Source organism: Rutidosis leptorrhynchoides, chromosome 11 (genome assembly GCF_046630445.1).
Source record: "Rutidosis leptorrhynchoides isolate AG116_Rl617_1_P2 chromosome 11, CSIRO_AGI_Rlap_v1, whole genome shotgun sequence".
NCBI classification, from domain to species: Eukaryota; Viridiplantae; Streptophyta; class Magnoliopsida; order Asterales; family Asteraceae; genus Rutidosis; species Rutidosis leptorrhynchoides.
In genome coordinates this window covers 368,192,073-368,205,405 of record NC_092343.1, presented here as the reverse complement: position 1 = coordinate 368,205,405, position 13,333 = coordinate 368,192,073, and positions in this window count along the sequence as shown.

Here is a 13,333-nt window from a genome sequence, read left to right as displayed (position 1 = left end):
TATCATTTTGTTAATATAAAACCCATTAATAGCCCATAGTCTAATTTTCACAAGTGTCGTTCTTTTGTCCAAACCCCAATTATGGTCCAAAGCCCAATTACCCAATTTTAATATTTAGCCCAACATCTCGATTACTTTGGCATTAAATAAGCATAATAATAACTTAGCTACGAGACATTAAATTAAAAAGGTTGAACATAACTTACAATGATTAAAAATAGCTTAGCGTTACACGGACAGAATTTTGACTTACACCCTTACAACATTCGCTAACATACCCTTATTATTAGAATTAAAATTAAAATTAAAATTAAAATAATATATATATATATATATATATATATATATATATATATATATATATATATATATATATATATATATATGTGTGTGTGTGTGTGTGTGTGTGTGTGTGTGTGTGTGTACCAGTGAGAAGAAGGAAAAAGATGTTAAATTCGATCACCAAACTGCGAAATTTATAGGACCTGAGCTGAAAAAGTGTGCCATGCGATCGCATGGCTTTTGTGCCTCTAGGCCATGAGATCACATGGAGGTAGGTAACAGCTCACATGATTTTGTTTTCTTGTTTTGCCGACGGTTTTTATAAATAAATATAATATATAAATAATTTTAAGAATTATTTAAATATTATATTACATTTATGTGCATAGTTGACTAAAATTTTTAGTCCGTGGCGTCGAGCGTTGAGAGTTGACTTTGGTCCCGGTTTCGGATTTTCGAACGTCCTTGCGTACAATTTAATATCTTGTATTTTACGTTTCGCGTCTTGTACTCTTGTAATTTTGAGACGTTTCTTATCAATAATTGGAACCACTTTGATTGTAATTTGTACTTTTGAGCTTTTTGGTCGTTTGCATCTTCAATTCGTCGAATCTGTCTTTTGTTTTCACCTTTTATTATTTAAACGAATATCACTTGTAAATAGAACAATTGCAACTAAAAGCTTGTCTTTCTTGAGGGATAATGCTATGAAATATATGTTCGTTTTTAGCATTATCAAATATTCCCACACTTGAGCGTTGCTTGTCCTCAAGCAATATAGTCTTGAAATTAAAATACTAGAATCACTTCTTTATTCTTCACACTTTGTACATCAGTGATTTTTATATGGCGGTATGAACAATGGTAGTAACGATGTAGTTTACAGTCCCACATGACTATAAAATTTAGATCCCTTAAGGAAATTGGATCTTTATGAAAACATTTGATCTTTTGAAAATTAAATCTAGTTTTTACCCTAGATAAGTTTTCCGGAATAACCCTTCACCGGTGTTTGCAAAATGTTTTTGTGGGTTTGGTGGGTTTCAGATTTTAAAATTTTAGCTCAAAACTTGTGGTTTTGTGTCACCCACATGGTAACCTTGTATTGGGAAAGCAACACGTCCAGTATACTTGCTCTGTATATTACCTTTCGGTAAACTACCGTCCGGTTGTAAAGGAAAGCGTTGAATAAGCAACTGTTAAGGCAATGTCCCCTAACATGCTTTTAATTATGGTCTATAACGTGTCGGATGCAATTACTATCCTTGGTAGGAGCAATAGTAAAGCTCACCCTTATAATTTTTCGGTTTGGCACAAGGTCCTGTCTTTGACCATGCTATGCAACCACCGTTCTTACGATAGATACCCGATTTGGTTCAGGTGACCTAATGAATTCCAGGTGAATTCCTAGGATTTTACGTTCAATGGTAATGAACGCATTAAAAATGGGTTTTCAGAAAACAAATCGGTTTGTAAATTTTGATCAAAATATTTTCTCGTTCAAGCTCGAGTTTAGATATCATCGAATTCCATGAGTTTGTAATTCTCAATTTTTAAGATCAATCTCTAGGATTGAGTAATATCAGGCTTAAAAGCTGATTTTTGATCTTTTAAGGAGATTATCCTTTCTGGGGATCTGGTTCATTAGTCTTATCCAGCTAATTTGCACGACGTCCTCCCCATTTTACGAGACAGATCCTCTCATGGTTAGGATAAGTCTGACCACTTGGCGACCCTGTTTGATGCTGAGGTCTGTGGATTTCCTGCTGATTTTAGTGATGATTTTTCTAGATTTTTCGTCAACCTACAGCTGGTCTGGACGACAACTTCAGGACCTAAATCAAGAAGAGCGTTTTTTTTTCAGAAGACTTTACTTCCTTTTAATGATGGAATTGATTCATCGTGTAGATCCATCTTTCTTTCAAATATATTACAATTTACCGGGTAAAACGGTTAATTTTGTCCAAAACAAAAGTATCTTCAATTATTTGTAAAAATATGTGATATATGTTTTTAAATAACTTGATAAATTTTTCCCACACTTGGCTTTTATTTCCCTTTCTTTGCCTTTTTATTGTCCTATATTCCATTTTAAATGAATTCTAACATTTTGGGTTGTTTCTCAATTTGTCCTTTCCGAGGTAACAATAATTTCGGTGTTAACACCTAGTTTTATCGTTCATAAATATGTATAAACATGATTTTGAGTTCATTTAATTGAAAATTTTGAAAAATTTTACTAGAATTGGGTAGTCAGTATATAAGACTAGGGCTGTTCTTTATTATCAGAGAGCACTAGATTCTAATACAACTACTGCGTTACTAGTATTTTTAATGGTAACCAAGTGTATAAGTTAAAAATTTTAAAAATCCGAAAGAATTTAACCCCTTCCCACACTTAAGATCTTGCAATGCCCTCATTTGCAAGAAATCAGTAACAATTTAAATTATTGAGGGTGATTCGCGTAGAAAAATGATTAAATTTTACCAAAGTTTCCAAACATATTTCCGTTTGTTTGCTGAATGATAAATGGTGCACATCATTTGTTCATTCCGTCTTGTTGTTACATCACATTTGTTTTTCGTTTTGTCGTCAAAATTAGTAGCTTTTGCTGAACTTAATGCCAGTGTTTGAAAATGCGCTGTTTTACCCTGTTGTGTACATGAAATAAAATACATACAATACAAATATAAACATTGCATGGTAATTTGAAATGGGACTTAAAACCCCACTTTCAAATCAAATATGAAATATTAGTACCAAATAATAAAAATATTAAACAATACATTAATGTATCACAATATCATATGTTTAAACATAAATAAATAGAAATAATAAAAAGATAAAAATTATAGAAATCACCAAAGGAACTATATCAATCTGGATAGGGGTTCCAGTTTATGTCGTCGTTCGGGTTCCATGGTTGGTGATAGGTGTACTGGTAGGCCTGGTTAGGATCGTAGAGAGTATATGGTGGTCTCATCTCGGGTTGGTGTGGAGGATAGTAAGCGGGTCGGGTTGGGACGTAGTGATCCTGAGGTGACAGCCGGTTCATAATCTGACACTGATGATAGTCCCATCTATCATGATGTCGTTGCCTGGAATGCTCGTAATCATTTCGGGCTTGCCACTGCTCCATCCGACGAAATCTCTCCGCGTTTGTCATATATAACTCATCTACACGCTGGTAGACATCAGTCATAGCCTCCCGAATGACATCCCTAATGTCATCCGCTTCCTCCATTTCCTCGTCTGAACCTCTCTCTACCTGAGGATGATTACCTTCATAGGGTACTGGCTGATTGCGTCTACTCTTTAATACCTTAGCACCCGCATAAACCCTCAATCCTAAAGGTTAAACTTGTTCCCTACATACCATAAGTGGACCCCCTTGATTCCTATCTACATTTACTCTCCAATAAGAGTAACAAAAATACCTCCTCCAATTATCCCCCCCTTCATGTATTCCTTCCACCATTTTAGTTAAATAAAAACCAACACAGTAAGGGATATTAACAAAGCCTCTTGGGTCTCGAATACACTTTAGGTAAAATAAATCATGTAAGGTCAATTTTTCCTTGTTGTGACCTCTCTGTGTAATCGAGTTAGCCAAAAATCTATGAATTATACGAAGCTCGGCTCTGTTAATATGTAAGTAGGTATATGTTCCTGCCTGCCCAAAAACATTATAATCTGACATACGCCTCCAAACGGCGTTCGCGTCAAAATTCCTATCTACCCTTTCACCACGATAAATCAAATTCATACAATCGGGTAGTAGCAATTCACTAGGAGTGTAAATCTGTAATGCCCTGGCCATGTCCAGCATGGACATCCTGTACATCCTACGGCCAAGTATAAATCTAAGAAAACTTCTATCATCTAACCTATCTACATCTGCATTTAATGCTATAGTACTCATAAGCCCGACACACCATTCCTTATATAGAAGCCTACGAATGGTGAATAGATGTTCCCAATCGGTAAAAGAAGAACTGCCATACCTTTGAATCAGTAGCAGTCTAACACGGTCAGCTAGATGTGCCGTTTCCAAAGGATTCCAATCAATTACCCTTGGCACCTCTACATCTTTCGTTACTAATTTGAATTTATTACTTTGATATGCCGGGTAATCTCTCCAGCTTCTATCGAATCTCAGATTAGGATGCAATGTATGTTCAGGAATCGTTGGATATTCTACTGGCGGATGCATCGAAAATACTATGAAGTCATCAACAAACTGTAGCGGATCATAATAAGGTACATGTTGATCAGGTTGATGTTGTTGTTCTTGTTGTGGTTCTTGTTCGGGTTCTGGCTCGTATTGCGGCTCATATTCTGGTTCAGGATCTTGTTGTGGTTGTCTAGATGATGATGAAGTACCAGCAGTATCGGTTTTCTGCAAAACACATTAAATACAAAATTTGTGCATCCAAATATGCATTAGTGTTAGCAAAATAACAACTTAAATTAACCACAATAACATGTTCAATCAAAATTAAACTTATACACATTTTCACATTTTTTTACAATTCTACACTTTTTTAAATAAGCACATATGAAAATGTATACAAAGTTCATAAGCATTTAACTCAAATAACATGTCAAAATAGTCATTACTAAACAAGTCTCAAATGGAAATTATATCAAATTAATCAAGTTCATGAATTTTAGACTTAAAAAGTCTACTTTATTCTCCAAAAATCATGTTTAGGATCAATGTTTGGATCATTTAGCTACCTAAACATGTTACACTACTTAATTTAGCAATAATTCATGATAAAAATCGGCCATAACCTGTTTATATCAAAAAGCCCCAAATTGCTCAAGAACACAAACCCTAGATTTCTAAAATTTTTAAAGTTTTTTGCTTCAAATCATGTTAAATAGCATCAATCGAGGTTATACATGCATAATATACTAACAATTTAACTCTAATTACACTAGAAATTAACAAAATTAAATTAGGTAAAATATTGGTAAATATCACAAAAACTAGGAAATTTTAGAGTTTAGGGGTGTAATTTTTACCTTTTTGTTGAAGAATCTGAACCTAGGCATGATTAGAGCAAGAAATTTTACGAATTACGGTGAAAAATTTCGAATTTTTGAGGTGTTTTTGAGAGGGTTTCGTGTATATGTGTGTGTGTTTTATGGAATGGACAGAACAGCTCGCTGCTATTTTGTTTCTGGCCTGGATTCCAGCTCCATGCGATCGCATGGATTGGAATGCCAAATCCCATGCGATCGCATGGGGTTCGGGTACAGTACATTTTTGCTTTTTTTTTTATATATAAAAATCTTATAACTTAATAAAACATAAAATTAATAAAATTTTAAAAATTTGTTTCTTTTAGGATGAGGGCGTTTCGGATCGTTGTCCTAGTCCGTCCCTCGACAAAATTTTAAAATTTGTCATTTTTAAACGCGGTTTTAAAAGTAAAGATTTTTGGGTTTTTTAATGTTTTTGGCATACTTTAATTCAATAAGATTAAAAATAATGATAATAAAAGTTCTCGTCCCTCCCTTGGGTAGAGCAATTTCGGTTCAATGACCTAGTTTTCAACTCACGACGAATTTTAAAAATCAAATTTTTAACTTAACGAATTAAAGTAAATTTTTGTTTTTAAATTCACACCAAACTTAAATTTAAAATGCATAAAATTAAAAATTCATTAAAAATTCACACCAAATTTATATTATATTTTTGTTTTTATACATTCAAACTTATATTAAAAGTATTAATTTTTCAAATATTTACAATTTTAAATATATTGATTTTAAAAAAAAGTTTACAATATTAGTTTAATATTTATATATCAAAAACAAAGTAAAAATAAAAATTAAAAATTTTTTTGGTCTTTTATCCCACTTTAATCAATCAAATATTATCAAAAATATACGCCCCTCTTTTCGGTAAAGTAATTTCGGTTCCATAACCTAGTTTAACTCATGACGAATTTTTGAAATATTTTGGGTTGATTGATTAAAGATATTTATACCTTAAGAATAAACGGTAAATTTCGCAGTGATGTAATAAATTTTTGTATGATATCAATAATTTCGGTCGCAAAACCTAATTTTATTGAATACCAATTTAATACTTTATAACGAACGATTTAGCGTTTATTATCAAAAGGTTAAAAATAATAAAAATAAAAAAACTGTACATACTTACCTGTGAGATAGAATTCTCAGTGACCTGCTTTAGCCCACTCATAAGATAGTCGGACTAATTGGTTTTCCATAGCTACATAGGCGTAACCTCGAGCATTCAACGTTTTTTCTTCGAAACATATGAACGGTCCATCTCTGCATAAAGTAACAAATTCGGTATTGGAATATGTCTGATTCGTCGAGCATTTTCCTTCGTGTGACCATTTTCCGCATTTGTGACATCTTTCAAGGTATCGTGCTCTTCTTTTCGCTGCGGATTTTGATTTTCCTTTACCAAAATGTAACTTATTATTTTCGTTCCTGGATTCTTTTCTTACTCCGTCCAATTTGCCTCTGATTAATGATACCAATTCACTTGGAAGGGTGTCATTATTACGTTTAGTGATCAAAGCGTGTAGCATTAGACCATGGTTTAATTCACAGGAAGTCTTCATCTCGTAAAACCTAAAAAAATAAAAATTCAGAATGGGGGAAGAAGACTAGTTCTTTAGGGTCTGCTAGGGAAAGACCATTCAGATTCCATTCTCGAGAACTACATGAAAACAGAATATCTAACTCTAACAGAAATACATATTATCCTTTAAAAGACTTGATTCTCCCCACACTTAGTTAGCTGTGGTGTTGAAATTGTGATTAACTTCGTTGTCAACTTCCATCGGACCATGTATGTAATGTTTAACTCTGTGACCATTAACTTTAAATTCAATCCCATTTAAATTTATTAATTCTACTGTTCCGTACGGGAAAACTCTTTTGACTATAAATGGTCCAGACCATCTTGATTTCAATTTTCCAGGAAATAGCTTGAATCGTGAATTGAAAAGAAGAACTCTGTCTCCTTCCTCAAATTCTTTTGAACTTCTGATTCTTTTATCATGCCATTTCTTCGTTCTTTCCTTATAGATTAACGAATTTTTGTATGCTTCATGTCTTAATTCTTCTAATTCGTTTAATTGACTTAACCGTAGACGTCCGGCTTCATGTAAATCAAGATTACATGTTTTCAAGGCCCAAAATGCTTTATGTTCAATTTCTACTGGAAGATGACATGCTTTTCCGTAAACGAGTCTAAAAGGTGTGGTTCCAATTGGAGTTTTGTAGGCTGTTCTAAAAGCTCAGAGTGCATCTGATAGTGCTCCAAATGAACATATATTTTGTAGCAATATCGTTCCAATATGTAAAGTTTTTAAATGTAATTTCCTTATTTTTAGTTGTAATAGTTAAATAAATAAGTGCGAAGACGAAAGACGCAAATCGCTCGAAAATGAAGATTTAAAGACAAAAACGAAGATTTGAAAGACCAAAACATCCAAAAAGCTCAAATGTACAAGATACAATTCAAAAGGTTCAATTTATTGATGAGAAACGTCTAAAAATGACAAGAGTACAAGTTACAAAACGCAAAGTACAAGATATTAAATTATACGAAAGGACGTTCGAAAATCCGGAACCAGGACATGAACCAACTCTCAACGCTCGACGCAACGGTGTAAAAATTACGAGTCAACTATGCACAAGAATAAAATATAATATTTAAATAATTCATAATAAGAATAATATTAAATAATAAAAAGTTGTTAATTGAGCATAGTTTAGGGGTCGTAAATGAAAATTTCATTTCATAATTCGCCTATAAAAACAAGTTATATCGATCAATTTTAGGGACACACTTTTCGATCATATTTTCTATCCTCGATCCATCTATCAAATATCTATATCTAATATCCAATATCTATATTCTATATCTCTATCATAATGTTAACTTAATAAGATATAACAATAATCTTAATTTTAATTTTAAATTATGATAATAATAAGATTTATGATAGAGATCGTTTGAGTGTGTAAGTCGAAATTCTGTCCGTGTAACGCTACGCTATTTTTAATCATTGTAAGTTATGTTCAACCTTTTTACATTAATGTCTCGTAGCTAAGTCGTTATTATGCTTATTTAAAATGAAGTAATCATGATGTTGGGCTAATTACTAAAATTGGGTAATTGGGCTTTGTACCATAATTGGGGTTTGAACAAAAGAACGACACTTGTGGAAATTGAACTATGGGCTATTAATAGATGGGGGGTATTGTCTAATTGAGTGACAACTCATTGGAGTCTGTCGAACCTATCTTCAAATTAATTAACCTAATAATTAATAATGATTATGGTTGTCCTATTTAGTGATGTTCATATGGAATCTGTTATAATCATTTAATTAATCAATTGGGTTGGGTAATTGATTATTCATTCTGATCAAGTGGATGAATTAATATTCATAAACTAATTAAAACAGGGGTGGATTACATACAGTGATAACTGGTGTAATTGTTGACAGAAGTGATAACTGCGTCACAGTTTAAATCCTTAATCAGTTGGAATATTTGACTTCGGGTATAAGGGTAATTTGACGAGGATACTCGCACTTTATATTTATGACCGATGGACTATTATGGACAAAAACCAGATAGACGTATCAAATAAACCAGGACAAAGGACAATTAACCCATGGTAATAAATTAAAATCAACACGTCAAACATCATGATTACGGAAGTTTAAATAAGCATAATTCTTTTATTATATTTCTCATCGTATCTTTATTTACTGTCATTTTATTACTCGCAATTTTATTTTCTGTCATTTTATTTATCGCAATTTATTTTACGCACTTTAATTTTTGTCATTTATTTTTACGCTTAAAATCGACAAACCGGTCATTAAACGGTAAAACCCCCATTTTATAATAATACTACTACTTATTTATATATATATTTTTACAAATAAACTTAATAATATAGCGTTAACTTCACCAGCTCCCTGTGGAACGAACCGGACTTACTAAAAACTACACTACTCTACGATTAGGTACACTGCCTATAGTGTTGTAGCAATGTTTAGGTATATCCCATCCGTAAATTAATAAAACTTGTGTCATATTTTGTAGTATTTTGTATTAAAAATTTAATACTATTTCGTACCCTCACGCTACATCATCAAGTTTTTGGCGCCGCTGCCGGGGAGCGCTAAAACGCTATATTTTTAATTATAATAATATTGAAATAAAATATAATAATATAATAATATTGAAATAGAATATAATAATATAATAATATTGAAATAGAATATAATAATATAAAAATATTTAAGAATCAAAAATTTACGTAAATTTTAAAAAAGTCGTATTTATTAAATACTTCAGGGGTATATTATGTAACTTATAATTAATAATTGCTATCATGTCGCTTTCATGTGAATAGTAAATTAATTAATTTATTTTCATTTACTATTCATGAATAGTAAATGAATTAAAAAAAAAGTTTTGAAAAAAAAATTATAATTATAAAAAAAATTATTAATTTGTAAAAAAAAATCGTTTTTTTAAAAAAAAAAAAAAAAAAAAATCGTTTTTTTTAAAAAAAAAAAAAAATTTCGTTTTTTAAAAAAAAAAAAAAAAAAATTGTGTAAAAAAAAAAATCGTTTTTTTAAAAAAAAAAAAAAAAAAATTCGTTTTAAAAAAAAAAATTTGTAAAAAAAAAAATCGTTTTTTTTTAAAAAAATTTAAAAAAAAAAAAAACGAAAAAAAAAAAAAAAAAAAAAAAAAAATTAAAAAAAAAAAAAACGTAAAAAAACAAAAAAATTAAAAAAAAAACGTAAAAAAAAAAAAAAAATTATTAAAAAAAAATATATATTTTTAAAATTTTGTCTATAAAAAAAAATGTTTTTTTTAGTTTTATTACCTTTAGATTTTTAGACTATAGTCGCAACTTTTAGTATTAAGTTTAGTTTTGCCATAGTTATTTTCTTATTTTTATTTTTCGACGCGTTTACCTATGTATCAATTACAATTCCAATTAGTGATCTCCATTTGTAGCTTTAATTTTAAGATAGTGATCGTTATAAGGTTGGATTAACCGCGTGTTTACAAACCACTCTTCGTCTTTTTCTTTTTTCGACACTTTTCGACGCGCACTCTTTTTCTCTCTTATTTCTCGCCATTCTAGTTTTTAGGACTTAGATTTTTTTCTACTTCTTCTCTAAATTTCTTAAAATTACGAAAATTTATTTTAAGTGGTTAAATTGATAGACATCAAAATTTTCTGGTTCGTAGTAATAGTTGGATTTGTACGTGGACCGGGTTATTGGAGCCAAACAGTCCTCAATTATATTGAGACCAAACGAATCCTGCCCCTCTGCTGCATCTTTTGGCTATTCGAAACGTGGGCAAAATCAGAAAAGTCTATTGATTGGATAACTTATATAATTTTTCTTTCCTTTTTAAAAACTAATAGGATATTCAGTGAATGCACCGAGCAAGACGTTCACCGCCGGTCATACGTTCACCACCTGTAACTCGATCAAGACATCGTTTAACAAATATCGCCGCCGTTGATTTTTCTTTAGAATCGTCATCTAGTCGACCAAGAACTCTAACTCAAATTTCCGATAATCCATCTTTTGAACCCGACTTCACAATTAAGAACCCGGAGCATATTCAAGGACAATTCCAAGATCCTGAACCACAAACCGTTAAATCGGAGTCCTCTAGTGATTCGTATTCAACGAATTCAATTATGGAAGTAACGGAACCTCTAAGTATGGAAGATCGAATGAGAGCCACACGCACGGGCCAAGGTCACGCCATTATTAAACCAGAAGTTAATGCTCCAGATTATGAAATTAAAGGACAAATCCTACACATGGTAACTAACCAATGCCAATTCAGTGGTGCACCGAATGAAGATCCTAACGAACACCTTCGTACGTTTAAAAGAATTTGTACACTATTCAAAATCCGAGAAGTGGAAGATGAGCAGATCTATCTCATGTTATTTCCCTGGACTTTAAAGGGAGAAGCCAAAGATTGGTTAGAATCGTTACCTGAAGGGGCGATTGACACATGGGATGTTTTAGTTGAAAAATTTCTTAAACGATTCTTTCCGGCATCCAAAGCCGTGAGACTTCAAGGAGAAATTGTTACGTTCGCGCAAAATCCAAATGAAACATTATATGAGGCGTGGACAAGATTCGGAAGGATGTTGAGAGGATGTCCTCAACACGGATTAGATACTTTTCAAATAGTACAAATCTTCTATAAAGGCGTAGACATCGCCACACGAAAAGACATCGACATAACCGCTGGTGGATCCATTATGAAGAAAACCGCAACTGAAGCTTACAAAATTATTGATAACACAGCCTCCCACTCGCATGAGTGGCACCAAGAAAAAGATATCTTTCGATCATCTAAAGCGGCTAGAGCCGATTCTAGCCCTGACTTTGATTCCGTTTCCGCAAAAATAGATGCTTTCGAAAGACGAATGGAAAAGATGAATAAAGATATTCACGCAATACGAATCAGTTGTGAGCAATGCGGTGGACCACACTTATTGAAAGATTGTCACATTGAACCAACGATGGAACAACGAGAGAATGTTTCCTATATGAACCAAAGGCCGGGAAATAATTATCAAAATAATTATCAACCGCCAAGGCTAAACTTAAATCGAAATCAAAACATTCTTTACAATCCAAAAGGACCCGAAAGTAACTGGTATAACCAACAAGGTCCGAATAACCAACCAACTCAAAACAACACTTTCAATCAACAAAGACCTAGCTTGTATAAACCACCACAACAACCCGAAGAGAAAAAGCCAAATCTAGAAGAAATGATGGCAAAGCTGATTGAATCTCAAACACAATTCATTACATCTCAAACCCAAACGAACGAGAGGTTTGATCAGTCATTAAGAACTCAACAAGCTTCCATTTTGAATCTAGAAAAACACGTAGGTACTCTTGCTAGCATGATGAGTGAGAGGGAACAAGGAAAGCTACCGAGTAATACTGAAGTAAATCCTCGGAATGAGAATGTTAATATGGTGTCAACGAATTCTGAAAAACCAGCATCAGAAGATGGGAAGGTTTTAGATGAGAGTAACAATGAAGAAGTTACACCACCACCACCCGAGTATGTAAAGCCAGTGGTGGCACCATACAAACCACCCATCCCGTTTCCAAGAAAAAGAGTTGAGTATGAGCAAGTGATAGGTAATAAAGATTGTGATACCTCTGGAAAGAAGAAGAAGAAAAAGAATAAGAAAGTGCAAGAAACAAAAGCCGTAAATATAAACCCGGTGAAGACAGTTCCACCAAAACCTCCACCTAGGGTAGGTGATCCGGGTGAATTTATTGTTCCTTGTCTACTTAGTGATTGTGTCATGTATGATGCACTAGCAGATTTAGGTGCGAGTGTAAGTGTTATGCCTCTTTCCTTATATAAGAGATTAGGTGTAGGTAAGTTAAGTCCAACGGATATGAGTGTTCGACTCTTTGATCAAACCATTAAGCACCCAGTTGGAATTGCTGACAACCTACCCGTTCAAGTAGGCAATTTAACCTTTCTAGTCGAATTTATTGTCATTGACATAGAAGAGGACCCAAACATTCCTCTAATTTTAGGTCGGCCATTCTTAGCGTCCACCGGGGCGTTATTTGATGTAGGAAATGGAAGAATGACACTTAAAAGTGGTAACAAATCTATCACCTTTATGATTCGAAAGTCTAAATCTCCACCAACTAAAACCGTTGAACCAGTAAAAACGATTGGTAATAACCATGTTGTTTTACCAACTCCAACGGTAGTGCTTAGCAATAATAAAACGCCTAAGTGTGGGGAAAATGAAGTAAAATCTAATGATGACTTGATAATAAAGAACCCCGTTGTTGATACGAAATTAAATGACCCCGTTATTAACAGTTCAATGAAGAAACTTTTTAAACGGGCTATCGATGCTAGAAGTAAGGGGAACTTTAAGTTATGTAACCGGTTAGTATCCAATCTGTCGCCTAAAGAAAAGGCGAAACTAGTTGAATT